The sequence below is a fragment of the Canis aureus genome, chromosome 4, assembly GCF_053574225.1.
Source record: "Canis aureus isolate CA01 chromosome 4, VMU_Caureus_v.1.0, whole genome shotgun sequence".
Classification (NCBI taxonomy): domain Eukaryota; kingdom Metazoa; phylum Chordata; class Mammalia; order Carnivora; family Canidae; genus Canis; species Canis aureus.
The window spans coordinates 57,867,136-57,887,904 of NC_135614.1; the positions used below are offsets into that span (position 1 = coordinate 57,867,136).

Here is a 20,769-nt window from a genome sequence, read left to right on the forward strand (position 1 = left end):
TGTTCTCAGTGCCTTATCAGGTGATAAAGATGTGGCCCCTGTCCTCTATGAGCTTATAGTCTAGTTGAGAGACATGTGTCTTTTACTTGAAATTATAATGTGATTGAACAAAAAGCAATATAGCCAACAAGCAGCACAGAACCTCATAACAGGGGAGTCAACAGTGATGTGGGTAGCTGTGACATTCATAATGGATGTGGGGTTTCAGTAAAGCCTTGAAGGCATTAAAAACTGACAGGGAAGGGCATTCCAGAGTGTGAACAAAAGTGTAGACATGAGAACATACGTGGAAAAGATTCTCTGAGAAAAGCATTTTGGGGCTTGAATGCAAAGTTCTTCACTTCAGAGTTGGGATATGAATTTTACCGTGAAGGCAAGAAAAAGTCAGAAAAGATGTGAAAGGTAGAGAGCTTTAGGCAAATGGAGAAGCATGAAGGGGGACCCATCTTGAATAGTCCAAGTGCACGGTAGTGAGGGCCAAGACAAAGGTGGTAGCTATAGAAATGTGAAGAAAAGGATGTATATTGCAATTACAGAAAACTCCATAGGACTTTGTAAGTGAAGACTTACTGGAACCCAAGGAGAGAAAGGAATCAAGATAGTGTTATAATAAGAGCTTAATGATGATAGCATCATTAATCTTCTGACTCAGTAAAAACCATCTGAATCAGTCAACTGCTTCTGATGATATTTTGATAAACTAGATCAGTGTTTCTCATGCTTTAACACATGTACAAATTACCGGGGGACCTTGTTAAAACAGATTTTTAATTCAGTAGGTTTGAGGTAGAGCCTGAGACTCTGCATTTCTAACAAGTTCCCAGGTGACACCAATGCTGTTGGTCTGTGAATCACACTTTCATTAGCAAAAGGCTAGAATTTCTCTTTCTTATTTTCATGGCAAACATCAACAACTATATTAGAATTTTAAAATAAAGTAGACTGACTATAGAGAACAAACAGATGGTTACCAGAGGGGAGGTGGGTGGGGGGTTGGGTGAAATAGATGATGGGGATGAAGGAGTACATTTGTGATGAGACATCACTTCACATCCACGAGAATGGCTATCATCAAAAAGACATTAACATGTGTTAGTAAGGATGTGGAGAAGTTGAGGCCCTATATATACCTGGTGGAGATGTAAAATAGTGCAGCCACAGTGGAAATAATTTGTTCCTCAAAAAGTTAAACACAGAGTTACTGTGTAACACAGTAATTCTACTACTGGGTACATAGCCAAAAAGAGAAAGAAAAGAAAGAAAGAAGAAAAGAAAAGAAAAGAAAAGAAAGGAAAGGAAAGGAAAGGAAAGGAAAGGAAAGGAAAGAAAAGAAAAGAAAAGAAAAGAAAAGAAAAGAAAAGAAAAGAAAAGAAAAGAAAAGAAAGAAAAGATGTGCCCACATGAGAATTTGTATAGGAATGTTCATAGCAACATGAGTCATAATAGCCAAAAAAGTGGAAACAACCCAAATATCTGTCAACTGAGGAATGGATAAACAAAATGTGGTATATCCATATAATGGAATATTATCTGGTCATAAAAAGAAACTAAGTCCTGATACATGCTACATTATGGATAAATCTTGAAAATATTATGCTAAATTAGAAAAGTCAGTCACAAAAGAGTACATTATTATATGATATCATTTGTATGAAAAGTCTAGAAAAGGAAAATCTATAGAGACAAAATATAGATTAGCATTTGCTTAGGATTGAGAGCATGGAAGGACAATAGGGAATGACAGCTAATGGGTACAGGGCTTCTTTTTTGTTAAAAGTGGTATGTTCTAAAATTAGATTATGATGACAGATACATAAATCTGTGAATATAACACAAGACATTAAATTCAACACTTAAATGGGTGAATTGTATGGTGTGTGACTAATGTCTTAAGAAAGCTACAGCCATAGAAACTGAAATGACTGAGAGACTTTTTATTTCTATTTGAAGGAAATATTTTTGCTGTTTTATTCTTTTGGGAGAGGGGATAGTTGCTTAGAAATCCAGATATATTGAAGTAGCTTTCCTTGTTTAGTGTAGATTTTTGTTTGGGGGTAGCTTTGGAAGAATAATGACATGAAAGATCAAAGGGAATTCTACTGGCAGAAAAAAATATGTTAAATTAGATCATGTGATAAGAATACCTGAATAGCCAGCCAAAAGACTTCCTTATATGACTACAAGTATTAGATTAGGCTGCCAGAGAAGTACTGCCTGAAACTAAAATGGAGAATGTCTGTAGATGAATAATGGCTCTACATCTTTAAAAATAAATCCTCTCAGCAGTAGTTTATCAATGGGGGACTGGGGAATTTCCATATCCTCAAAGTTCTGATGCAGAAAAAAAGAGAATGGAAATTGTAATATTGAGTATATCAGGTTGTATAAGAATTAAATGAGATTATGTCTGTGAAGATCTTTGGGTAAAGGGAGTGTTCAGGTAATGGCAGTTTGATGGTAGTGATAAACCTGAAATGAGAGACAAGCTATTCACTGGATAACTTATTATTAACCTATATTTTTCTAATGTACTCATTTCTATACAATACACATCCATGGCAATATGGGGAGGCTAAGATATTTTACCTGTTGATTCAAAGTGGTGCTAGGCAAACATGGCCACTGTGTTCTCCTCTTCTCCCATTTCTCTTTTGTTTTTTTCCATCCTGACAATCTACTTTCCATTGTTGACATATCTTTCCATGAGGCATCAGAATGGTATTTTTGCCATGCTAAGCCTTAGCATGCAGTCACCATGTGAAGAAGCACGGGCCATGTGGGGAGCCATGTGTCAGTGTTCCAGCTGACAGCTCCAGCAAAGCCTTTATGAAAGTGAGTGAGCTTTCGGAAGATTTCAGCTTCCAGTTTTTAAGTATTCCAGCTGAGATCTTAGACACTGTGCTGTCTGAATCCCTGACTCACAGAACCATAAGAGATAATAAATAATTATTGTTGTTGTAAGCCACTAAGTTTTGGGGTATTTGTTATGTAGCTTTGATAACTAATACACAAAATTTGCCTGATTCCAAACCCATGTGTTTAATCACTATGCTGTGTTGCTGTGTAACAACAACAACAACAACAACAAAACAAAAACAAGGACATTTCTGGTCAGAATTGGGGTCCCTATGAAGACTTCCCTACTGGTAAAGGCAGCATTGTTTGAAGACTCCAGGGTATAGTCCCCATGACTCCATATTTATCCTGACAAACAGATACCACTCCAATAACAGCGTATAGGGCAGTCTCTCAAGGATTTAGTTGCCCTGATGCAGGCACCTTGAACCTAGTCATCTCTGAAGTATTAACAAGGTTGAAACTCCAGACTCGGTGAAGGTGAACAGTCTAATCTGTGCAGAGGTCACATGCTGATCTTGGCATACTCTCAATCAGTCGGTATCGTTTATATACAAAATAGCTCCTTAGTTTAATTGTTCAAAAACCAGCAGCCTAAATTTCTATGTGTAAAAGCAATGTACATTGCACTGTATAAATATAAAATCTTATTAATTAGCATTTAGTGTCCTCAACAGTGCTATTTATATCTTTTTTAAAATCTTTTGTCTCTGAGACCCAAGACACTAATGGAAAGAGACCAATTTGAGATGAAAGAGTCTTTTTAAAATCCTGGCTTTCTGTTCCCCCTGAAGGGGAGAAAAAGGGGGGGAAAGGAGAAAAATGAGTGAGGGGTAGTAAGAATGGACTTCTTTGATGCCATGTTCCTCCTTTAAGATGGACTAACTGCACATCCCTGAGAAGAGAATGTTTTGATCTGCTCCACAACCAATATTATACGTATTTGATGGAAACAGTAGACTGGCAGTGGTCAGTGGAAACAGCAGAGAACAATGACAAGTTATGGTTTTGTGTTATTTCATTTTTCCCCCAAACTATTTAAACTCTCTGAAGCAGACTAACCTGACTTCCTCATTCTATGTTCTATCCTTCATCCTACTTGCTATAAGGAAAAGAAAGGTTTGTAAGGGAGCAAAAACAGCTGCATTTTAATGCTTGGAGAACAAAACAATTGGTACCTTTCATATCTCTGAAGGCTAAGCTCCATTATCTCACATCAGAATTGGAGCATGGGGGTAGAAAATCAGCTCTCAGAGGGCACAAAGCCAATGCTCCCTTCATGACTGACTTAAAAGGGAAAAGGCAAACTTCTGCTTTTAGGGAGAAAAGAAAAAAATAAGCAAGCAAAGTTCCAACTCATTGTATTTTTTAATATAGTTTGGAAAGCACTCTTTTAAGGAAGTATAAATGGAGAAGTGTACAAATGACGAAATTGGAAGTCCTGGGTTTGAGTCCCAGGCTATGTGACCAACCATTGGACCCTAAGATCTTTTCATCCTATTTCCTCACCTCAGTTGCCTGAGTCAAGTGAAGATTCATGCCTTCACTCACACACTCACTCACTTATTTACTTATTTGTTGAGTGAGCAATCAAGCTCCACATGCAATCTTTGCCTTCAACAAACTCACAATTCAAAATATTTCCCTCATCTCATCACAGGGTTGTTCTGAGAATCCAGTAGACTTTGAAGACATGCATGAATTTCAAATCAACATAGCAAAGTAAAAAACTCTTATTAAAAAGGACCATACTTGAAAATGCACCTTGCAAGACCTAATCTTAGGCATTTTGCAAGACTAATACAGAGGTCACAGATTCTTCTTCCCCATCTAAAGCCAAAAGAGGTCTTTTAATTGGACATAGCATTGTAATGGGTCAGGCTTGTCCTTCTCAAGTGTCCTTCCTGAGTCTCAAGTCCTGCAACTTCCTTGCATGTATCCTGGCCACAGTGGGTGTAAATGGCTTGCCAAATCGTTTGGAGCATAGTTCTCTCTGTCATTCCCCTGCTTATAAGCATTCAATGTTTCCTCTCTTCCTGTAAAACCAAGCCTATACTCAACTTGGCCCTCAAACTCCCACCCTGAGGCAGGTGTCTGCCCTCATCTGCATTTATGTATCAATTGGCCTATTTACCATTTGTAGTCATTACTTGTGTCTCCTGTCTGTGTTTTCATTCATGCAATTTCTTCTATTGGAATACCCTTTGATGCCAAACCCCCACCTACACATTTTCTTTCAAGGTCAAGCTCAAATGTTGAACCTTTCACCTATCCTCACACTGCCCCTGAATGCACTTTTGGTGAAAGTGATTGCCCCTCCTTTGAACCACAATAGTACTTTGCATATACCTCTTTCTTGGCTGATAATAATCATGATAATAAGAATAATAGCAGCTAGCCTATATTGAGACTTACAATGTTCCAGGTATCATGACATATAAATGCTTTACATAAATTATCTCTTCAATTCTTACAAATACTGTAAGCCAGGATAACATTTTATCCCATTTCACGGAGGAAACTGAAGCTTAATAAGGTTAAGTTAATGGACTTGATTTCCCATAGTGTACCTGGCAGTTACATGGATGGCTTTAGCATCAGAGCCATCTGAGTTAGAGTCCAGGCTGTACAAGTTACCAGCTTCATGACCTTTGCTACCTAACTTCTCAGTGTAATCCTCAGTTTCCTTATTGGTAAAAAAAAAAAAAAAAAAAGGATAGTTTAAGTTTATTGTAATGATTGCATACGATGATACATGTAAAACTCAGAGCAAGATGCTGAGGGCAGAGAAGGTATTGGAGAGAAAATGGCTATCATGAGCCCCCAACTAAAAAGTCTGCTTGAGGGCCAGGATCTGATGTCTTTGTGAACTCTTCTTTTCTACATGTTTAATACATATCAGCTGGATAAATCAAGGCCATTTGAAGAATTTTTGAGTCCAAGGCTGTCCTGAAGACATGTATCATGGAGAAAAGTGCATCATTGGGGAGAAAGAAGTTATATCAATAGAGTAACTAACCCCAAATCCCTGTTCCTTGGTCTTAAATTCACCCTTCTTATTTTGCTGAGGAATGCACTGCCTCAAACTTGGCCTGGTTACTGTCCTCTCCATATATCCAGGCCTTTGATATTCCACTGCTTTGGCTTAATTACTTTCATGGAAGCTTCTTCAGAACTCCACTTAGTGGTACATAATTTCCTAGCTAAATATTGGGAAGCTATAAGACCTAAGGCCCACAGCTTATGCCCAAAGCCTTTATGGTACTTTCCAAATCACTGGTCTAGGGGAGAGTCATTAGTGATCAGTACAAGGGAGGCAATGAGGGTATAAGGGCTGAGGATGCAGGGTAAGGCCAGGCCCTTTACAGACTCATAGAGCTTGTGAAGGCTTTGGGGCTTTATCCCAAGGACTTTGGAAAGTTACTCAAGATTTTAAGCAAGAGAAGTTGAAGTAATTTACCCATGTCCAGTGAGCTTCTGGTAGCAAAACTAGATTGAAAATTTGGTCTCCTGTTCTAATTTGCCACACCTTGATAAACATCCTTCTTGGCACCCCTCCTCCCAGGTGCAGACATTAATGAGCAAAAATGAGAACAAGTGGATAGAAACCTTCGTGTACTGTATTTGTGCCTCTGTAGGAATCAGGGCAATACTGTATGATGGGTCCTTGGAGGGCCTGAAATTGGTGTCTGAGCCAGACCTCCAAAGGGTTGGGGGGCCTGGAGAAAGCTTGCATTATGTTGCCTGGAAAATGCAGGATGAAGAAACAGAGCTTGGACATTAAACCCACTGCCAATGAACAGGGTTACTGAAACTCTGAAAAGAGAAAGAGGACTGGTAATGCCACTTAGTGAAAGACTAGACTATGGTGGCGGTGGCCCCTCAACCCTTATCCAGTGCCTGTATTACTAAACCAGGCTGCCCTGTCAACTGGCAGAATTAGTATTCTATTTGAGAAGTCAAGCTGCAGAGATTAAGGAGATGGACAGATATAAAAGGAAGCAGCAAGAAGATCAGTGGTTCTTAACCATTTTGGGAAGCTAACAGTAGCTACGAACTATCTCGCCAGGAAAAAAAAAAAAAATATATATATATATATACACTCAGTAATTCTGCATGGACCCACTTTCAATAATATTTACCCAAGATAAATTAAGAACTATATGTGAAAAATCTATACATGAATATTTATAATAGCTTCATTCATAAATACTCCAAATTGAATACAACCTAAAAGTCCATCAGCTGGAATGGATAAACAAATTGTGGTACATCCATACAACAGAATATTTGTTTGGCTATAAAAAGGAATAAACTAGTAATACATCAAAACACATGAATGAATCTCAGAAGCATTGTGCTAAGTGAAAGAAGCAGATTAAAAAGGCTATGTCCTCCCACAGCAAATATCATTCTCAATGGGGAAGCACTAGGAGCCTTTCCCCTAAGATCAGGAACAAGACAGGGATGTCCACTCTCACCACTGCTGTTCAACATAGTACTGGAAGTCCTAGCCTCAGCAATCAGACAACAAAAAGACATTAAAGGCATTCAAATTGGCAAAGAAGAAGTCAAACTCTCCCTCTTCGCCGATGACATGATACTCTACATAGAAAACCCAAAAGTCTCCACCCCAAGATTGCTAGAACTCATACAGCAATTCGGTAGCGTGGCAGGATACAAAATCAATGCCCAGAAGTCAGTGGCATTTCTATACACTAACAATGAGACTGAAGAAAGAGAAATTAAGGAGTCAATCCCATTTACAATTGCACCCAAAAGCATAAGATACCTAGGAATAAACCTCACCAAAGATGTAAAGGATCTATACCCTCAAAACTATAGAACACTTCTGAAAGAAATTGAGGAAGACACAAAGAGATGGAAAAATATTCCATGCTCATGGATTGGCAGAATTAATATTGTGAAAATGTCAATGTTACCCAGGGCAATATACACGTTTAATGCAATCCCTATCAAAATACCATGGACTTTCTTCAGAGAGTTAGAACAAATTATTTTAAGATTTGTGTGGAATCAGAAAAGACCCCGAATAGCCAGGGGAATTTTAAAAAAGAAAACCATATCTGGGGGCATCACAATGCCAGATTTCAGGTTGTACTACAAAGCTGTGGTCATCAAGACAGTGTGGTACTGGCACAAAAACAGACACATAGATCAGTGGAACAGAATAGAGAATCCAGAAGTGGACCCTGAACTTTATGGGCAACTAATATTCGATAAAGGAGGAAAGACTATCCATTGGAAGAAAGACAGTCTCTTCAATAAATGGTGCTGGGAAAATTGGACATCCACATGCAGAAGAATGAAACTAGACCACTCTCTTTCACCATACACAAAGATAAACTCAAAATGGATGAAAGATCTAAATGTGAGACAAGATTCCATCAAAATCCTAGAGAAGAACACAGGCAACACCCTTTTTGAACTCGGCCATAGTAACTTCTTGCAAGATACATCCACGAAGGCAAAAGACACAAAAGCAAAAATGAACTACTGGGACTTCATCAAGATAAGAAGCTTTTGCACAGCAAAGGATACAGTCAACAAAACTCAAAGACAACCTACAGAATGGGAGAAGATATTTGCAAATGACATATCAGATAAAGGGCTAGTTTCCAAGATCTATAAAGAACTTATTAAACTCAACACCAAAGAAACAAACAATCCAATCATGAAATGGGCAAAAGACATGAAGAGAAATCTCACAGAGGAAGACATAGACATGGCCAACATGCATATGAGAAAATGCTCTGCATCACTTGCCATCAGGGAAATACAAATGAAAACTACAATGAGATACCACCTCACACCAGTGAGAATGGGGAAAATTAACAAGGCAGGAAACAACAAATGTTGGAGAGGATGCGGAGAAAAGGGAACCCTCTTACACTGTTGGTGGGACTGTGAACTGGTGGAGCCACTCTGGAAAACTGTGTGGAGGTTCCTCAAACAGTTAAAAATAGACTTGCCCTACGACCCAGCAATTGCACTGTTGGGGATTTACCCCAAAGATACAAATGCAATGAAACGCCGGGACACCTGCACCCCGATGTTTCTAGCAGCAATGGCCACGATAGCCAAACTGTGGAAGGAGCCTCGGTGTCCAACGAAAGATGAATGGATAAAGAAGATGTGGTTTATGTATACAATGGAATATTACTCAGCTATTAGAAATGACAAATACCCACCATTTGCTTCAACGTGGATGGAACTGGAGGGTATTATGCTGAGTGAAGTAAGTCAGTCGGAGAAGGACAAACATTATATGTTCTCATTCATTTGGGGAATATAAATAATAGTGAAAGGGAAAATAAGGGAAGGGAGAAGAAATGTGTGGGAAATATCAGAAAGGGAGACAGAACGTAAAGACTGCTAACTCTGGGAAACGAACTAGGGGTGGTAGAAGGGGAGGAGGGCGGGGGGTGGGAGTGAATGGGTGACGGGCACTGGGTGTTATTCTGTATGTTAGTAAATTGAACACCAATAAAAAAAAAATAAAATAAAATAAAATGGAATATAGCTTAAAAAAAAATAAAAAAAAATAAAAAGGCTATGTCCTGCATGACTCCATTTATGCCATTCTGGGAAAGATTAAATTACAGGAAGAGAAAACAGACCAGTGGTTGTCAGGCTGGGGCTGGGGAAAGAATTGCCTACAAAAGTGCTTAAGGGAACTTTCTAGAGTAATTAAAATATTCTGTATCTTGATTATAGTGGTGGTTACATGAGTATATACATTGATCAAAATCCATAGGACTGTACCACTAATAGGGATGACTTTTAGTTACACAGATTATACTAAAATAAATCTAATTTTAGAGATATTATCTATAGGGTTATGGAGACTACACTGAACCATCTTCAGACCTCAGGAAACGAACATTTGCTCTAGGGTCAAACAAATTTTGAAGTGGAAAGGCTTCCCCAAACATGGAGATCACACCTGCTTATATAAAAGATAGGAAAAGTGAGAAGCAAGAAAATACAACGCAATGTCCAGGATCACATCTCTTACTAGGGATGTTCATTCTTGCAACCAATATTAGTGGCACCCTTACTGCATTCTAAACACTATGCTGGATTGAATACCTAACTGAGTATCCAGGCAAATAACAAAAATAAGGCTTACTGCCTTGAAAATCTGGGAATTTAACTCAGGTCTTTGACTCTGTAGTGTATCCCTAATGGACTACAAGAGCTCCAGGGAATATTTAGTTCCCAGATCTTGCTGTAGCACTAGACTGAGAGCCAGGAGAGTTGTATATGGATTAAGTGAGCAGCACAGAAGAATGAATTTTTGAGACATCAGCTGATCTCTGACCCTCCTCTCTCTTCCCCACATGTAGATGGGGAAATAGGTAAATTCCTCAAAGAATCAATGTCAGCTCTCACACTATGCTAAGATCAAGAATTTCCCCAGAAGCATGGACAAGTACAACATTAAAATCCCTCCAAAATGGTAGCTATGAGGAGGAGTTGCATAATAACAGTACAATGAAGGAGAGCAGAACAGGTTTGAGGATCAGATGGACCTGGATTCAAACCCTGGCCTGGTACTACCCATGTCACTATGGGCAAGATGCTCAATAGGATTAAGACTCAAGTTCTTTATGTAAAATTAGAAAAACAATGATCCCTATGCCTCCCAGGGTTGGTGTGAGGGCTGAAAGGATAATGCAAGTGCTGACAGATGATCACCTCTTACCTAATGGCAGTGACTGCTGCTCTAAATGCCATCATCATCAATATCATCATTTCAGTTTCCACATGTATTCTCTGTATCACTTGAAAGATTCTTCCTGGCCAAAAAGGCCTGGTTGTTACTTAGTCACCAGACAAATTCCAGCCTCTTTCCCTTTGGATCAAATCATTTGACATTCAGCAGGGAAAGAGTTATTGAGTGGCTGAAGTGTACACCTGAGTCCCCTTCAGCAGACTGTCAGGCTGGCAGAAACACCAGCTTGGACAGGCCAATTCACATGCACAGAAGCCTCCAGATAGGTCTCCGCACCCACAGATCAATCAATCGCTTCCTGCCCTGGGCTCCCTGTGGTGCCAGGCTTGCACCCAGGTGCCTTTCTGGTCCTCCTTCACCCTTCTGTTGTAATGCTGAGTCTCCATGGAAGAGCATAGGGAAGCAGGAGCATGCCTGCTGGGAGAAGGGTTTATACAACAGTACATCACAATTCCTTCAGGACAGCAGTAGCGGTGAAAGCATATTCAATATTAAACATTATAAATTATTAACCATTTATGTATACCTATTGTTTTATGGTACAGACTTCCAAAAATAATGTGCCTCAAAATTTTTCTGCATTAATAGGGACATGTAGAAATGAAATTTGCTCTCTGTATTAAGTGATACTCAATGAGGAGCATCCTCCAAATGTGTATCCAAATCTACTGGGGGGTGGGCTGTAGGGTGGGAAGCTTTTCTGATAATCCAAAGGAGTAATCATTAATTCTTCTCTTAAAAGTTGCAAAACATTGCTGTAGTTAGACCTCAAAATCTAAAGACTGAGAGAAGTTTTACCCTATTTCACACTCTCCTATAATAAGCATTGGTCTGTGCTAAACAAATGGCTACATCATTGAAAACCAGGAGTTCCACACTGAATGTCCTGGCAGCAAAGGGATCATGCATGATCTCTGTCATGATTTAACAAATGGAGAGGTTCCTTCCAAACTCAGTGGGAGCCTGGCACAGTCCTGGTTTCAGCTGGTTCCTGGGAGGCAGCATTTGATTCAAAAGAAAATAGCCATGATACTAGCACATGGGAAAGGAAGGATATTTACCTCCATACCATATTTCTCTACATCTGGCCCTCCACCTGCATCAAAATCACTTGGATGAGTTTTCTTAAAAATGCCAATTCCTAGTTTCTACTGTAGACCTACTCACTTAGAAGCTGTAGGAGTAGGGACTGGAAAAATAGAGGCACAAGGGATTCTGACCCACATCGTGTCTTGATAGTATTTTGAGATACATGGATCTAGAAGATTGAATCCACCATGGTAGCATTTTCATCTCAGAGAAATGGTCAGCCTGAAAGAAATCTTTTGGCCCCAGGAAGTGTAGCAGCTTCAACCCTGTAAATTCTGACTTCAAATTAAATTGTTCAGAGAGTTACCGACTTGGCTCACTCATATAACCAGGCAATTAGACCTGACCGACTACTTCATTCTCACCTGAAATAGAGGCTGCCACATGACTTAGAACTCAATCAAACAAAGAAATTCTTAGAGTTTTAGACACAAAGACAGATGGAACTCTTTTTCTCAGGGTATTGGCTCTTCCATTTCATAGTTTTATCATTTTGAGTGATAACCCAAAAGGATAGGTAAGAATCTGTTTTCTAATCTCCACCCCACCTACCACAACAAAAGATAGGAATCACTAGGGTAGAATAATGTTCTGTTACTATTCTAACATTCTAATGTTCTGGGTCTTTTTTTAGTCAGGAAGGCATAAGGGAATGTAAATGAGGACCTTGATATAGAAATATACTCGACACTACTATCATTTATGTTTTTAAAAGTAAATTCTTAAAAACAATAAATTCTTCCTAGCTTAAATACTTAACTATTGTAAGTAAAGCATTATTTTGGCACCCTTTTAAACCTATGTGCAAGAACATACTAGAGGATCTCTAAGGTTTTACTATGCAAAATGTGGTCTCAGGACCAGCAGCCTTGGTTTGTAAGAAATGCTGGATATCAGGCTACCCCCAGGCCTACTGAATTAGAACCTGCCTTTATAACATGATTCTCAGGTGATTCATAGGCATAATAACATTTGAGAAGAACTTCTCTATGATACTGGTTCTCAAATATGTAAGCATACTGGAATTATCTAGGGAATTAAGAAACAATACTGATGGTTGGGCCCTACCTTAGAAATTCATTCTTAAGTGGCATTGGGTACAGCCAGGGAATAGGGATTTATGGAAGCTTATTAGTTGATTCTGATGTGTAGCAGTGTTTGGAAATCCCTGCTGTAAGAAAGCTCTGCAGCTCCCAAACTCTATGGGTCTGTAAACCTGTCAAGAAGAGCAAAAACAAGCCACTAATTCAAATACATTCAGGAACCAAGCAAACAATATAAATGAATGACAAACCGGTGTGGACAGTGGCAAACTGGAGAGCATAGACATTGTGCAAAGGAGGTGGTCAACACTCAGTCTTTTAGTGTTACCTTTAGAGTCCATTGCTACCAAATATTCTGATGTTTTTGTCTTAAGAACCTGGAAATCCAAATTTTTTATGTGAACTCTCATTTTTTATGGTAAATCTAGTTCACAAACTCACTTTTCATTTCTTTTTGAAAAAAAAAATTGTACTCCATAGACTTTGACAGAGAGAAAACAGATCTACATGTAGAAATAGTACAAGCCCCACCCCACAAAACACAAGCAGAAATTCCAAAGAATAATTTATTGTGAAAGGAGCACACAACAGCTTCAGTGATGATGAGGTGGGCTCTCTTTACTGTGTTGCCTGAAGGAATTGGGATGGCTGCAGTTCTTCCTCTTTCAAAGAGGAAACGGATACTTTCAAATATATCATGATCATGGAAAGGCAATCCTATTGGCATGACTGCAGCCAGGTCCTGGAGAATTATGCCCCCCCAAAAAGTGAAAGGAATAGAGTGTGCAGAGGATACTGTGAAGTATGAACGCAGAGAGGCCAAGAAGGGGTATGGAGTGCAGGAAGGGGATGGGCTATGAAAGCATGGTGGTTGGTGTAATCTTCATGAGACAAGAGCATACATGGTTATATGAATAATGTAAAGACTCCACTCCTGGGAGAAGGAGGCTTCTGAAGGTGATTTACAGTTCTGATGGCTGGGCCAATCCATTTCAGATGTTGGAGGAGACGTCTGGCTATATTTACATGGGTATCTGTTTCCTTACCCCAATAGAAATCCCATCCAACCCAGCTAGGGCCTCTAAGGGCTGCTGGGATATGTAGCCATAGGTGTAAAAAGAGGGGGAGTAGCCACATTAAGGATGCAGTTTGTAGCAAAGGTCAAGAGAAAAGAAAAAGTCCTTTAGGATCATAGGCTTTAGGATCATAGGCTTTCACATAGGGAAAAAAAAATGCAGAGACTTGATTTTGTCCAAGTGAGTCTTACCATTCTAACTTTCACCTATGTCTCTCTGGTGAGACTAGAAGCTATATGAGGACAAATCAAATCAATACATTCATTAACTACACATGACTGAGCAAGGCTAATATAGTGTAGGGACAGCAAGAACAAATATTATGTCTTCTACTTGTGCATATCCCCTATAGAGTCTATTAAAGGGCTGGAGACAGAATAAAATGTAATAAACACTTAACATTACTCTTGGGCCAATTGTGAATACAAACTTAGAAAACCATAGTGCCCTAAAGCAGGCATTTCAAAGCATAGTCCTTAGATTAGCAACATTAACATCACTTGAGAGCTTTTTAGGAATATAAATTCTTGGGTTTCCCCCACCCAAGCCCTACTGAATCAGAACCTATGGAGGCAGGGTCTAGCAATCTGTGCTTTCATAAGCCTTCCAGATGATTCTAAGACAGACCCTATATTATCAGTTAATTTTCACAAAACCTATGGAGGTAGACGAGTAGAATTTACAATCCTCATCCTAGAGATGAGGAAACAGTTGATGTCATACAGCCAAGGTCAGACTGTGAGTAGCAAAACAAAGACACCAGGCTTTCATTACTTTGATCTAGAGGACAGAAATTTAAATTTCTTAGCAATAATTGATTTGGGTTCAGTCATAAATAAATATGCTTATTTTTTTCCCATCCTAACAACTGTATCAGCCCGTTAGAAGGAGCTCAAAACTCGTAGTACCAATTCAGCCATCCAGTTGAGCCCTTAACTTTTTTATCTTAGTGCTTCTAAGATTACCTTCCCTTAACAAATTCTTTTTTATATTTTAAAGCTCACCCTAATGACTGCCTCCAATGTGAAGTCTCCCTCCACTCAGCTCTAGCAAGGATGCGGCAACTCTGTTTCAATTACACAGCTCACTCCTCAGTCTTCCAGTCCAGCTGCTTTTCCATGTCTGCTCCCCACAGCCGACTGTTAACTCTTTGGGGGCAATGAACATATCTTATTATCTCTACATACCCATAACACCTGTCATAGAGTAATACTTCAGAGCTGGAAAGGAACAAAGAAATACAACAGATGCCAACTCCTTTAATCATGGAGTCTGAACTCTCTTGTGTTCTAGGCTATGATAGATAACTACATACCTCGTGTTGTTTTAATACTTGATACAATCTCATAAGCTACATATTTTTATTTTTAATTTTAAAGACTGGAAAATTGGGACTTAAAAGAAGTTGAAGAAATTATCCAATTTCATACAGCCAGTAAGTGGCAGAGTTGAAATTCTTGATGAGTGTATTTTGCTGCCCCTCTACTTATTTAATGTCTAGAAAACCAAAACCCCAACAGAGAACAGAATTTTCTTAGTCACTCACAGAGAGAATAAAGCCAGGTCTAGAATGCAGAGTAGACTTCAGTTTGCTTTACCAACCACCCCAGTTTCCTTACCTTGAGCATCATAGCAGGGGAAGAAAAAATATTTTTGGAATTTCTCGATCACTTGGGACAGTCATTGTCATTCTACAAGTGAATGGCCTGGCAAATTTTTGAAAAGAAGTTGGATGTGTTTTCTTTTCCAAAGATACCAGTCCATCATTTGGCCAGTTTAGCTCACTTTTTGGATGCTGACTTGCTCTGAGTTCTCTTGAACTCTTCCTTTCTGATCTCAGACCTCCAACAAACTATTTTCACCTTGAACTTCCTCAAGTCTGTGGGACTTTCCTCTGATCCTCCAATCTGATTCTGTTACTATTTCTGGGCAGGCATTAGATTTCTCAGAGTTAATCTGATGGCTATTTCCTGGTGAAAATTCAGTGGTGATTGCTAACCTCTGATCTTGGAGGTGGCAGGAAAATCTCAAGGACCCACAAGTAATAAAGTCCTGGTATTATGTAGAGCTCAATTTCAAACGTGAAAATAAACTCAGTGAGTCTGATCACTCATACATCATAGTACTGGTCACGTCTGTTATTGAACAGTGATGGGGCCATTGATGTATACGACTGCAGGTATCCAACCAGGTTGAGGGATGGGAACTCATTTTTCTGCCTAACTAAATGCTAACTCAAAGTTCTTCAGAACTGTTTATTACCTAAATATCCTACTTTTGAGCCTCAGTAAGTTGTATGCTGTTTACTCAAGACCATTGTTTTAAAAATATAGAGATGTTTTAGGGGTGCCTGGATGTCTCAGTCAGTTGAGCATCTACCTTCAGCTCAGGTCATGATCACAGAGTTCTGAAATTGAGCCCTGCATGTGGCTCCCTGCTCACTGAGGAGCCTGCTTCTCCCTTTTCTCCCCACATGTACTCTCTGTCACTGTCTCTGTCTCTGTCTCTGTCTCTCTCTCTCTCAAATAAATAAGTAAACTCTTTAAAAATATATACAGATGTTTTAAACACCTAACAATAAGATTCTGTTAAGCACATTAAGATATATTACATCAAGAAGTTCTACACAACCATTTAAATGTGAGTGCGGCTATCTACTTATTGGTATGAAAGGTGCTAATAATATAGTCAGTGAATATTGAAGAGTGAAAAATTTTATATACACCAATGATGTCAGTCTAATAAAGTAAAAATTAAAAAAGCAATATATGGATAATCTAAAAAGATATATACCAACATATTAACAGGGTTATTTCAGATAACCTTGTGCAATGGTAGGTGTTTTGATTCTCCTTCCCTCTTTTCTTATCTATATTTGATAATTTCCCACATTAAACACGTCACTCGTGTAATTTAAAAAAATACTATTTTTAATCACAGTTACACACAAACCTATCTCTCTCTCTTTCTCCTTCTCTTTCTCTCTCCCTCTCTATCTCTAACCAACAGTCAGCCAAACCATCAGATCTGCTGAAGTTAGAGTGTTGTATAAAAAGTTGCCTGGCAGATAGATTTCTGTAGCTGGAGAAAACCAGTAGAAATTTTAGTCCCAAATCTGTCCCTAACTACTATTGTACCTTTAAATACTGAGACACTTGGCCTCTGGTCTCAGTTTACTTCTAAGTAAAATGGTGATAATACCATTTACCTGGTAGGCCACTGTGAAGAGTAAATGACAGGGTGCCATTTCAGGACTATGTGTCAGAATAAAGAAAAAAATTTAAAAATACACACTATAAACCCTACTTCAGGCCATCCCAGCATAATTCAGGGCTAACAGAAAGTGCTGAGCTAATTCTTATATACCAATTATCATGGCATCTCTTTTTCCTGGACACAAGGGCTTATGTGATGTGACACAGAATGAACTTCATTAATTAAAAGTCATTGCACTTTTAGTGCAGGAGAAGAATAAATACATCTGTCATAGACTAGGGTACTGCTGAGATTACCAACTAGGCCCAGACTGCTTAAGGAGGAGTAAGAACTCATGCAGGTGATGCACATTATACCCTGATTAAAAGCTAAGGGAGAAAAGGAGGTTTGTTTACCAGAGGATAATGCCACAGTAAACTGAGGCATAGGTATGCCAAAAATCCAATAAATTTATATATTATTATTTTAAAGTTTTTATTTATTTATTTGAGAGAGAGAGAGAGAGAGGATGCACAGCAGGCAGGAGGGACAAAGGGAGAAGGAGAAGCAGACTTCCTGCTGAGCAGGGAGCTTGGGACCCTGAGATCATGACCTGAGCCAAAGGCAGACACTTAACTGACTGAGCCACTCGGGCACCCCCAAGAAGTTTATATGTTAAAGGGGCTTTAGTGGTAACTGTGCCTGACCTCCATGCAACATAGCCATCCACTCTATACCTCACCCCTGGCCACCTGTGCTTCAGTATCCATGGGGTCCAGGGACTCAGTATTTGACATCTCCACTCCTTCACTCTTTGGATGGTGCAATGATTAACATCTCTTCAGCTTTTACCCCCAATTCTTCTGCAGGTTTAAGCTCTGCCCTATGGAGCCATATAAAAGTCCCACCAGGTTTTCTTTCTAAACTGTGTTATAAGTGATCCGTCATTAGTAATATATCACCAAAGATTCAGCCAACATATCATTTATAAATTAGAGCATATTTTTAGCTTATCCTTCTCTGATTTACTCTTCGATCTACATTCATAAATGTGAGAGAAAAGGGTTGAGCTACAACTCCCAAAGAGAATAAGTACTTGCATCTGTCATGGGAGCTGGGTGGGATTAAGTACTTGCATCTGTCATGGGAGCTGGGTGGGATGAAAGGTTGTTGATTACTGTAGCTACATAGCACTTTATATATTCAGAGTCAGCTATCATTCCTCATCATTACCTAATACTCATTAAGTGCCTGCTATGTCTGGGGTATGAGTTGATGTGGTTCAAAGAAAGAGATGGAAACGTGGGTTATATGGCCATGAGGTTGTTTGTTTTAAGAAGAAATAATCTCAGGAGTGTTTATGCATTGATTAATTGATTCAAAGATTTATCAGACACCACTAAATGCTACGGTTAACACGTAACAATAAAAGAGACAAGTATTTGCCTTCATAGAGGTTACATTCTGGTCTCTGTTTACAAATCTGCCCTTCAGCCACAATAAAAGCTTGGCTTAAAGGATCCTCCTACATTACTAGTCCATGTATTGACTCATTACTTGAACAGACCCACCAGTGAAGGAATGTCACAGCTGTGGACTGGGGAAATGAGGTAATTAGGAGTGTCAGCTGTGGGGTCAGACCTGAGCTCAGGGCCGGGCTCTGGTACTTAGGAGCTGTGTTTCCTTGGATCACTAACCATGCTGAGTTCTAAATTTCTTCGTCTGTACAATGCTTCCCATACCTGTTTCCCAAGGCTGTGGTCAAGATTGATGAGTTGATGTGTGTAAAGCACTCGGCACAGTGCATTGGTAATTAGTTGTTGCTGTATTACTAGTGTATTATCATAAGCAGAAATGATCATTACATATTATTATTATTGAATTCTTCCCTATGTGGGAAACCTATGAAAAAGGTATCATCTGATAATATTTCTATAATACTTTATAAAATGTAAAGTGCCCAGCACATGATCTCTGTTACAACTAGCCACAATAATCCCTATGACTTCCACTTGTTTGGCTTTTCTCTTTCCTGATGTTCCCTCAGTGATCTCTCCTCTAGACTAGAGTTTATTGCTTCAACTCTTCCTCACTGATGGAAGTCAAAACATGCTTCCACTTTTGTGTATGTCACTCATCTAAGCAACTCATGTTCTACAAATTCATCCTCACATATCAATGACCAAGTTAAATATCTGAGACTTTTTTCATGTTGAAATGTACAGTGATGTTTCAGTAAGTAATCTCATTCTTTGAAACACCTATTGGAAAAAGGACTTTTCCACGTTTTTCTCTTCTCAATAGGAGTTATTCATAAAATTGAATAGATTTCAGGATAATGATGAGGTCACATTTGCCAGTAAGTGGGGACATCATGCATTTAAACAGTGGTCAGCAGACAAAGGTGGGTGGGCCAAATCTGGCTTCTTATTTTATTTTTATAAACCTTTATTAGAAAAAAAAGAAGAAAAAAAACCTTTATTAGATTATAGCTATGTTCATTCATTTGTATATTGTGTACAGCTGCTTTCACTCTCTAGCAGAAGTGAGTAGTTGCAACAGGGACTGCATGGCCCACAAAGCCTAAAATATTTACTATATAACCTTTTACAGAAAAAAAGTTTGCTGACCTCTCCATACCAAGCTTAGCATGTAGTTACACCCATGTTAATGGCGAACTAGCCCAGCAAATGAACAATTAGGATGAGCTTGATGTTCTCTCTCTGGTATATCATGCAAATTTTCTTGGGCAGACCCTAATAGATGGATAGATGGATAGATGGTTATGGGTTACAGCAGAATACAACTATTCCTGCATCTCAGACTGCAACACCATCTTAAAGTCACCCAAACCTCACCCCAATCCTGAAAATTACCCAGGCTATAACTTATTTAACAACCATCATTTTGCATTACACACACTTTAACCCACTGTAAACCTTTTTAAATTTTCTCTGCAACATTTGGTATAACTCAGTTACATTGAACCATTATAACTATCATCCTTCCTTAATTTTGCAACCTTTACACTTCTTTTCAATGTCTCCAAGGGTTCCTGGATCTTTGATCCATCTCCCAGATGAATGCTCTTCTATAGGGTCTCTGTCATAAATCTGTATCTTTTGTTTCCATCAAGGTTTGCTGGGATGGAACAGGGAGGGATTCAGAGTCTCCCAAGAACTCATGATGCCTTTCTTAAACATGAAAGAAATCAAAGATTTGGGGCTGAGAGCCCACATTGTAGATTATTAATGAAGAGGAAGCTAAAGGTCAGAAATAGGCTTCCTCAGTCACAGAGCAGTCCTAGGCAGCTGGAACTCCATCCTTAGGCTCCCAGTTTGGTGCTCTGTTCCACATACTATCCTATTATTCCTTAAATTCTAAGCAGAAGTCACATTTTTTAGTAATTTCATATTCTCTGCCTTTATCATAATACTGGCCACATCAACACCAGATGATGGTGGTTCTTACTTCCCAGAACCCTTCCGATGCATCTTCCATCAAACTAGCTAGTTTTTCCTCCTTTCACTTGACCTTGGAATCTTCTAGAGATCCTGCGTTAGGTTTATCTAAATTAAATCTCTTCCCTTGCCTGTTTACTTATTCCTCTATGCTTTTTAGTTCAGTTGATAATTTCTTTCACCATCTTCTCCCATGCTTGCAATCCTATGCAATTTGGCGTCACCCATAAATCTGAATAATGTACAACTTGCTTCATCTTGGATCATTATGGACTTTAATAAACAGTGCC

General features: G+C 39.0%; 1 protein-coding gene and 1 long non-coding RNA gene across 4 annotated transcripts in view; one reads left to right on the forward strand and one right to left on the reverse strand.

Annotated features, from left to right (window-relative positions):
• Positions 1–20,769, reverse strand: part of GRIA1 (glutamate ionotropic receptor AMPA type subunit 1) — a 306,425-nt gene that overhangs the window by 226,250 nt on the left and 59,406 nt on the right. The window lies entirely within an intron of this gene.
• On the forward strand, positions 12,134–15,943 carry LOC144311902 (uncharacterized). The gene is made up of 2 exons (XR_013377387.1): positions 12,134–12,221; positions 14,823–15,943. It is a non-coding gene; the product is annotated as an uncharacterized LOC144311902 (long non-coding RNA).